General features: G+C 34.1%; 1 long non-coding RNA gene across 1 annotated transcript; it reads right to left on the bottom strand.

Annotated features, from left to right (window-relative positions):
- Positions 1-4,404: 4,404 nt before the first annotated feature.
- Positions 4,405-6,438, bottom strand: LOC120091710 (uncharacterized). Its single transcript, XR_005485817.2, has 3 exons — positions 5,391-6,438; positions 5,221-5,307; positions 4,405-5,128 (listed from the first exon to the last, which is right to left on the bottom strand). It is a non-coding gene; the product is annotated as an uncharacterized LOC120091710 (long non-coding RNA).
- Positions 6,439-9,087: the final 2,649 nt, after the last annotated feature.

The raw sequence follows: 9,087 nt of genomic DNA, 5'->3' as shown, positions 1-9,087 counted from the left end.
AAAGACTGTAATTCAATAATACCTTTGTTGATAGAATATTTCAAAAATAACTTTATTGTAAATAGAATATATTAAATGTTTACAAACTACGAGTTTTAGAACATTCCCAACAGAAGCAAGCTTCTCGATCTTGGAATATAAGATTTGATACTGCGATCAAATCTTATGGCTTTGATCAAAATGTTGATGAGCTTTGTGTTTACAAGAGAATCATCAACAATTCAGTAGCCTTTCTAGCATTGTATGTAGATGATATCCTACTCGTTGGAAATTATGTAGGTCTACTGATTGAAATTAACAATTTCCTAGCAACCCAACTCCGAATAAAAGATTTGGGAGAGGCGTAGTTTGTTATGGGCATCCAGATCTTTAGAGATCGAAAGACAAAACGCTAGCCATGTCTCATGCATCGTATATTGACAAACATGCTTGCCAAATTTTCAATGCATAACTCCAAGAGAGGTTTACTCCCTTTTAGGCATGGAATTATATTGTCTAAGGAGCAGTGCAAGAGGTTAAGGAAATGAGACAGATCTCCTATGCATCGGCTGTTGGTAGCCTGATGTATGCGATGTTATGTACTAAACCTGACATCTGCTATGTGGTGGGGATAGTTAGTAAATATCAGTCTAATCCAGGATTTGATCACTGGACCGCCGTTAAGAACATCCTCAAGTATCTACAGAGAACGAGGGACTACATGCTTGTGTATGGTTCTAAGGATTTGATCCTTACAGGATCCATGGACTTTGATTTTCATACTGATAAGGATTCTAGGAAATTCATATCAAGATCAGTGTCCACTCTTAATGAAGGAGCAGTAGTCTAGAGGAGCACGAAGCAGGGGTGCATTGGTGACTCCACCGTGGAGGCTGAGTACGTAGCGGCTTGTGAAGCTGTGTGGCTCAGGAAATTTTTGACTAATTTGGAAGTCGTTCCAGACATGTCAAACCCCATCACCCTTTATTGTGATAATAGTGGTGTTGTGGCTAATTCGTGAGAGCCTCGGAGTCACAAGTGCGAGAAGCATATAGAGTAGAAGCATCATCTCATCCCTGAGAAATTGTGCATCGAAGGGACGTGATCGTCACGTAGATAGCTTCGGAGCACAACGTTGCTGATTCGTTTACAAAGGCCCTCATGGCTAAGGTGTTTGAAGGTCACCTGCAAAGTATGGGTCTACGAAACCAGCCACATTTAGTCTAGGAAAAATGGGGGATTTTGTGCTGGGTGCGTTTTATGCCCTAATTTATTGCTTTGTATACTTATATATTAGTATGACCTGTATATTGTACATCTTACTAGATTTAGGAAAAATGGGAGCTTGTTGGGGTTGATGCCCTAAATCTCGTACAGTCCTGTAGTTTGTAATTGTATTGTACAAACATTTTATTTATTTAATAAAATATGAGATTTTTTATTTGACATTTAATAGCATTAAACTCACAAACCAATAAACTAACATCTAAAGTTATCATTTGTAGCTTAACATGTATGTAGAGACATATGGGTGGATCATGTTTAAGTGATAACCTAAATGGTTTATAATAGATGGATAAGGTTGGATACCTTATCCTGGTGACACTATGAATACGACCCGCTTTGTAGATGTTACAATTGTTATAAAGTGCTACAAATAATTTGATCTTGATCATTCATATGGAAACATGTGAGCAGGGGTATTCTATACAAAGGACTTTTTATAAGATCGGACCAAGGAATGGCTAGTCTCATTATATAACATCGTTCATAATTGAGACTTACATTTCACTAGGATGACCATAGATGGCATGACCTGAATCCTGAGTGAGTTATGAACTCCTACCTATGAAGGCGTTCCTTTGATTTGTATGGATGAGAGTGGCCAGATTGTTGACTCAATAAGCCTACCATTTTGGGGATTCGTTTGACTAGGGAATTGGGAAACAACTACACAAGATGAAATTCACTCATTCCCCGATGTTGGGGTAAGTAGATTAAATTGCTCCCTTAAGGGCTGATTATGGGGCTTGAACAATATGGCGCCACACTCTCTCTTGGCCCGAGAGGGGTTTGGTCATTACACAACTGAACGTGCTTAGTGATCAAGGTAGTTGAATGAGTTGCCTTCATACTGAGAGTATCAACCACCACATTTGCCTTGCTTAGGTGGTAGAGAATCTCACAATCATAATCCTTCACTAACTCGAGCCACCTGCACTGTTTCATGATTAACTCTTTTTGAGTGAAGAATTATTTCAAACTCTTATGATCGGTGAAAATCTAGATCTTCTCCCCATACAAAAAGTGCCTCTAGATCTTCAGGGCAAAAGCCACTGCTGCCAGTTCCAAGTCATGAGTAGGATAGTTTCGCTTATGGTTCTTCAATTGGCGGGAGGCATAGATAACCACTTTACCGCGTTGCATAAGCATACAACCCAAACCCTTCTTAGAAGCATCACTAAAAATCATAAAACTTCCGGAGCTATCAGGTACTATAAGAATCGGTGCTAAAACCAACTTATGCTTGAGGTTCTAAAATCTGTCCTCATAATTTTTGCCCCAAACAAACGAAGTTCACTTCCTAGTTAACTGGATCAATGGGGTGGCTATGCTAGAAATTCTCTACAAACTGATGATAATAACCAGCCAACCCAGGAAACTGTGCACCTAAGAAACTATTGTGGGGCAGGGCTAATTTGTAATGACCACAATCTTTGTTGGGTCCACAAAAACCCCATCCTTCGACACCACGTGCCCAAGAAAGGACACCTTACGTAGCCATAATTCGCATTTTGAAAAATTTGCATATAACTTATTCTCCCTCAGAGTTCCTAGGACTTTCCAAAGATGCTAATCGTGTTCCACCTCTATCTTGGAATAGACCAAGATATCATCAATGAAAACTACTACAAAGGTGTCAAAGAAATCCTTGAACACTCTGTTCATCAAGTCTATAAACACCACTGAAGCATTGGCCAAGCCAAATGACATTACAACAAACTCGTAATGTCCTTATCTAGATCGAAGCGCAATCTTAAGGATATCGCTGTCCTTTATCCTCAATTGGTGGTAACCTGACTGTATGTCAATCTTAGAGAACACAGTAGCTTCCTATAACTGATCAAATAGATAATCAATTATAGGGAACGAATACTTAATCTTGATGGTTACTTTGTTTAACTCCCTATAGTCTTTGCATAAGTGTAATGATCCATCCTTTTTCTTCATGAACAACATTGGTGCACCCTGTGGTGACATACTCGGGCATATGAAACCCTTGTCCAGCAGCCTTTGCAATTGAATCTTAAGTTCTTTCAGTTCTGCTGGAGCCATTTTATAAGGAGCCTTAGAGATTAGGGTAGTACCTGATTCCAACTCAATGGTGAAATCTATTTCCCTCTAGATTTGGGTAGGCTCTGATACCAACTGTAACGACCCAAATTTATATTGTGTTTCTAGGACGCTACTATATGCATGCATAGGCTTGACAATAAATCTCTCGAGAAAAGGGAAAAAATATTTAGATAAAAGAAATAAAACTTTTATTTCATTAAATAAAGCTCAAATAATAAAATCATGAAAACACCGTTTGAGATACCCTTGACCCAAATTTAGAATGAATAGCGATTAAACAAATTAACAAATGAATAAGTGAAATAACCATGAATTTTAAAGTGTTAGACTCCTAAATCAGATCCTATCAAATGAAACCTAGGTGCGGAAGCGATAACATGTCCAAATGGTTGGGTCACGGATCCCTCTTATCATTCATGGGTCTATCTTTACCTTCGGAGAACGAGGGACTATATACTCGTGTATGGAGATAAGAATTTGATCCTTACAAGATACACGGGCTCTGACTTTCAGACCAATAGATATTCTCTCAAATCGATATCGAGGTCAGTGTTAATTCTGAATGGAGGGGCTATAGTGTGATGAAGTATCAAGCAAGGATGCATCGCAGATTCCACTATAGAAGCCGAATACTTAGTAGCTTGTGAAGCAGCTAAGGAGGCTGTTTGGTTGAGAAAATTCCTTTCAGATTTGGAAGTTGTTCCAAATATAGATTTGCCTATCACTCTTTATTGTGATAATAGCGGGGCTGTGGAAAATTCGAAGGAACCTCAGAGTCATCGTCAGAACAAGCATCTAGAGCGAAAATACCACTTGATCGGGGAGATTGTTCATCACAGTGTGATAGTCACGAAGATCGCGTTGGAGCACAACGTTGCTAATTCCTTTACAAAGGCTCTCACAGCTAAAGTGTTCGAGGATCACCTGGAGAATCTGGATCTGCGGGAGACTAATGTCGCATGTCCTATTTAGGTTATCACTTAAGGCATGATTCACTTGTATATCCCATATACATGCTTAAGTTTACATAAGATAACCATGGAACTTTGTTTATTGGATATGAGTAAATGCCAGAATGAAATAACACTTATTTTATTCATAAAGCAATGTGTATAATTACAAACAACGAGACTCCGGGAGAATTAAGACATCAATCCCAACAATCTCCCACTTGTTCTAATGCTTCGGGAGACTAATGTACAATACAAGAAAAAACATGTACAATATACAATAAACTAGAGCATCCTCAGTATCATCTCCCACTTGCTCTAGATTCTTCTCCCACTTGCTCAATCGTTTACACGATTGTTCTTCCTCTGGTTTCTGCCTCTAACCAAGTCCACACACCTCTAGATGCTCACATCGAGAATACCAAGGTAACCTTATTGGTGGTGTCTTACTCAACTCGACACAACCAAGATTCTGTGGAGGCCGTTTGCAGTGTTTTCAATGTTCGTGACCTTGGTGATTGCCTTGTTCGATTCGCTGTGATCGTGCAGTGTAACGGTCATGTTGGATAAATGTTCATATGTTGCCGTGTCATTGTGATTAAGCGTTCGTGATCAAGGAACTTGAAGATGAGTCTTCAAAGGTTTGTTATTCCTATCTCTTGATCGTGTAGCATGCTGTAATTTCTGTTTTATGCATAACTGTATGTTTCCATTTGTGATTGTAATTGTAATGTTCATATACGATTGAAATTTGGAAAGATCCTTCCGCTGCTCATGGAAATCCTCGTGTCTGATTTCCTTCAATCTTCCCCTTAGGCTAGCTTAGATTTTGAATTAAATCCCTATCAAAACCATAACCGAAACGAATTCCCAACTAAGATCAAAACTCAAAATTTACAACCATTCAGAAGACTTTCAAGATCACAATACTTACCCAATGCGGGGTTTATTCCAAACCCAATTCCAACCTTCAGTTAAGATGACCAAACTGGAAGTATCAAGAATCGCCAAGATCAACCTCCTAAATCATTATGCAACCAAAACCAAAGTTAAAACTTAGTGGGTATTCAAGACCAAAAGAACCCATATCTAAATATACAACACCTTATCCACAAAGTATGCCGAAAAAGCCCAAAGCTCATTGTTAAAGCTGCTGGATAACGTTGAAAAATTCCTCGAAACTTTGTTCGAGCTTCAAAACATTATGGGTATAACTCAAATCAGACTAGCAATTAACTAGGTACTAAGGCATCAAACAAGAATAGACCCAAAACGTCCAAAGTCTATCCGAAACGACAAAAACCGACAAACTGATCACGATTCGATGATAGACAGGGTTGTCTGCATCAGCTTGGTGAATAGGCACTTAGGCTAGATCGAGGACGTAGCGAAATGAAGGGGGCGTCGACGATGAATGGAGGAAGCGAAGGCGTACGACTGGACGTCAAACGAAGACGTGTAGTGACTGGCACGAACTCGAGCATCGGTGGCTGGGCTGAATGGCGATGATTGTTGTCGTGAACCTGGGCGTCGGTGGCTGGGCTAAACGGTGACGACGACTGGGCTGACTGTGGGTGGCTTCACGTAGCTAGAAGAGGAAGAGATTGGGGAGTGGGGTCTGGCTGCACGATGAAGAAAGAGAAGAATGAAGGTTTTTTTTTCTTTTAGTGCATGCTTCCCAAGGTTTCACTATATATATATAAAACCAAAAACCTAGACTCATTTCCTCAAAGAGGTTATTTTTCCTAAAAGAAAACTCTAAATAAATATATATAATAATCTACACTTTCTCCAGAATTCCAATAAAATTCCAAAGAGAATAAAATCTCAACCATCAATCCAATTAAACCAAAATTTAAATTCGATCTTCAATAATTGAATTAAATCCATATCTCTCATCACGGTTAATTTGAATTGATTTATTGGCCAAAATAAACAAATTTCAAAACCCTAAAATCCAAAATAATGCAAGATAAATTAATACAATTTCTTGAAATTTTAGATACAATAAATATATAATTTAACTTAATAATAGCAGTAATAATAATAATAATAATTAATAATAATAATAATTATTATTATTATTATTATTATCCATTATTATTATTATTAAGCTAGAACCGCCAGCAATGGTTAGAAGACTTTGCCGATCGGATGGGAAACCGCCCCACGTATTTTGTTTATTTATATTTATCATTGATTAAGATAAAAACAAAAAAAACAAACTTGGTTTTTTCTTTGAAAATAAAAAAGAAAAACAAATAAACAAGTCAAAATTGTCAAAATTATGCCAAAAGACTTGGGGCTCCGTGCCACGTGATCAATAATAATAAACAAATGATTATAAATAATAAAATTAAAAAACATGATGGAACAATTTGTCAGTTCTTGATCACAAATCACGACTTTGGATGAAGTGGATCAGCATAAATTACAATTGTTTGATTCCATTGGGATAAATTACAATTGTATTATTTTATTACTTTAGATTTTATTCTAATTTATTCGACTTTCTTTTTGAAACGTCTCTTTTGTTTCTTTTACATTTTTTCTTCATAAACAAATAAATGATTCTAGATTTTATGCTTTTCATGTATCATATGTGGACAAATTGAATGGATTGTATGTGACTTTAATTTATATGGGGTAAGAATGGTTGCTAAATAAAGAATTAATCCTATTGTCAAATGAACATAGTTCAATTATTATTATTTATTAAAATTTTTATTATATTAAAAAAGAACAATAAGGAGAGAATCTTTCTCTTCTTTTTTGGCCCTAAAACTTTTGAAAATTTCTTTTTTGCCTTCACAAATCTTCATAATGTTTGTAATAATTCAGTAAACGAACACATCTCCAAAAGGATATCACAAGCTTGATGCATCTCTTTACATATTAATTAAATTTCATATAAGCATATTCCTTCACATTATAACCACAAATTTCATAGACATATTCGTTCATGTCATAACTACCAATTTTTCATGTATAAATACAAACTTTTTTTGTTATTTTTTGGCCCTATTTTCATTTTCAAAATGTCCTATGATAGAAAGAATTTTAGAATGATAGTATTGAAGTTTTCATCATTGTTTTCAAGATGGTCGCAATCATCCTCTATATCTTCGTTTTATTGGGTTTTTCTAGTACATTTTTGTTGCCACAGCCACCCAAATGAAATTTTGACGAAAATTCTCTAGGGATCTTCCAAATGGAAACTAGTGAATTTTTTCTCTCTAATTATTCTTTTTAAGAAAGAAAATGGAGGATGTTAAGTAAAAAAGATTGAAAAGATAGAAAGATTTGAAGATATATTTTAGGTATATTATTCCATCAAAATTGAAGATGACTAATATAAAGAAGCATAAATACAAAAATCTAACAAATAGAAGGGACGATATACGTATCAAGATGACACTGGACAATGATTAACAACCAAACAAAAGAAATTAAATAGTACATAGTTAACCACAACATAAAGTAGAAAAGAAACTTTAATACCATGGAGAAGATATATTGGGTTGGGGGTTAAAATAAATCTCTACATTTTTTTTTTGTATTATTATTATGATATAATTATATACTAATATAAAAGGGTTTACAAGAAATCGAGGTGAATCTTTATCTTCCTACTTTGTTATTCATTTTAAAATAAATATATATTATATCATCAATTTTAATTGTTTGTACCGTTTGTTCTTATAATTGTGTTATTTTACCTTTTTCCCCTTATAATTAATATACAATCATACCCACATATAATTAAAAAGCAACTACATGTGTACTGTTTTTGTAGAAGAGTGCATACCTTTTCGTATTATTATTTATTATGCTTGTTTCTTTCTTTTTCTTTATTTATTTTTTTCAATTTTAAACCTTTCCGATAAACATAGTAAACTTCTATATTTTTTTTTCCTTCAAAATTAATAAATTTAATTGTTAACTCATTCACATTTTAAACAATTTTATAAAATATGTTTTTTTTTCTTTAATTTCTGATTTTAGAAATCACTCTATTTCGAGATGTGTACGATATTTTATGATGCGACGTTGAGTATACTATGTGATGATAAAAGTTATAAAAAAAAACTCTTTGGTAAAGAAGTTTTGCAAAATTTAATATTGCATTTACGTGGCTTTGATGAGAAATTGAAATACACATGAGGTTGTACTTGATTACTAATCCTAATTTTCTTCTACATGTGATGACATGTTTCACCCACCATTCGGTTTATATATCTATTTATAAGTCACATTTTTAAAATATATAAAATGTAAAATGAAATATAGAAAACAATTAATGCAAACAAATAAGATCAGATAATAACTTATCTTATTTTGTCTATTTTTCTGTTCAATTTTATTTTACGAATTTCATTTCAATTACTTCAGGTGTATTTTAATTTTATTCATAGCATCTACTTTATAATTTTTTTTTTATATCTTTCTTTACTTTTATTCATGTCAAATATTTAAAATTTAAACTCAATTACAAATGTATTCATTCCAAAACCTTATTTCTACATTAAAAATTATGTCTTGAAATTTTCTACCACGGTTTTGTTATTTATATTTTGATTTGAATGAAGTAGAAATAGATATATTTAATTTTCACAATTTTAATCTTTATTTTAAAATATAGAATCATGATCAAATTACGGTGATTATAAAAGTTAGATTGTTTTGGTTGTTTTTACCTTTCAATTTTATTAAATCAAATATTCAAAATTATTTCATTCCTAAGTAAAAATAAAATTCTTAAGAAATCTAGAATTACATGATATTATTTTTAATAAATATA

Source organism: Benincasa hispida, chromosome 11 (genome assembly GCF_027475165.1).
Source record: "Benincasa hispida cultivar pf3 chromosome 11, pf3_genome.v1.1, whole genome shotgun sequence".
NCBI lineage: Eukaryota > Viridiplantae > Streptophyta > Magnoliopsida > Cucurbitales > Cucurbitaceae > Benincasa > Benincasa hispida.
The sequence above is the reverse complement of the archived record's forward strand: the minus strand, read 5'-3'. Positions and strand labels throughout refer to the sequence as shown.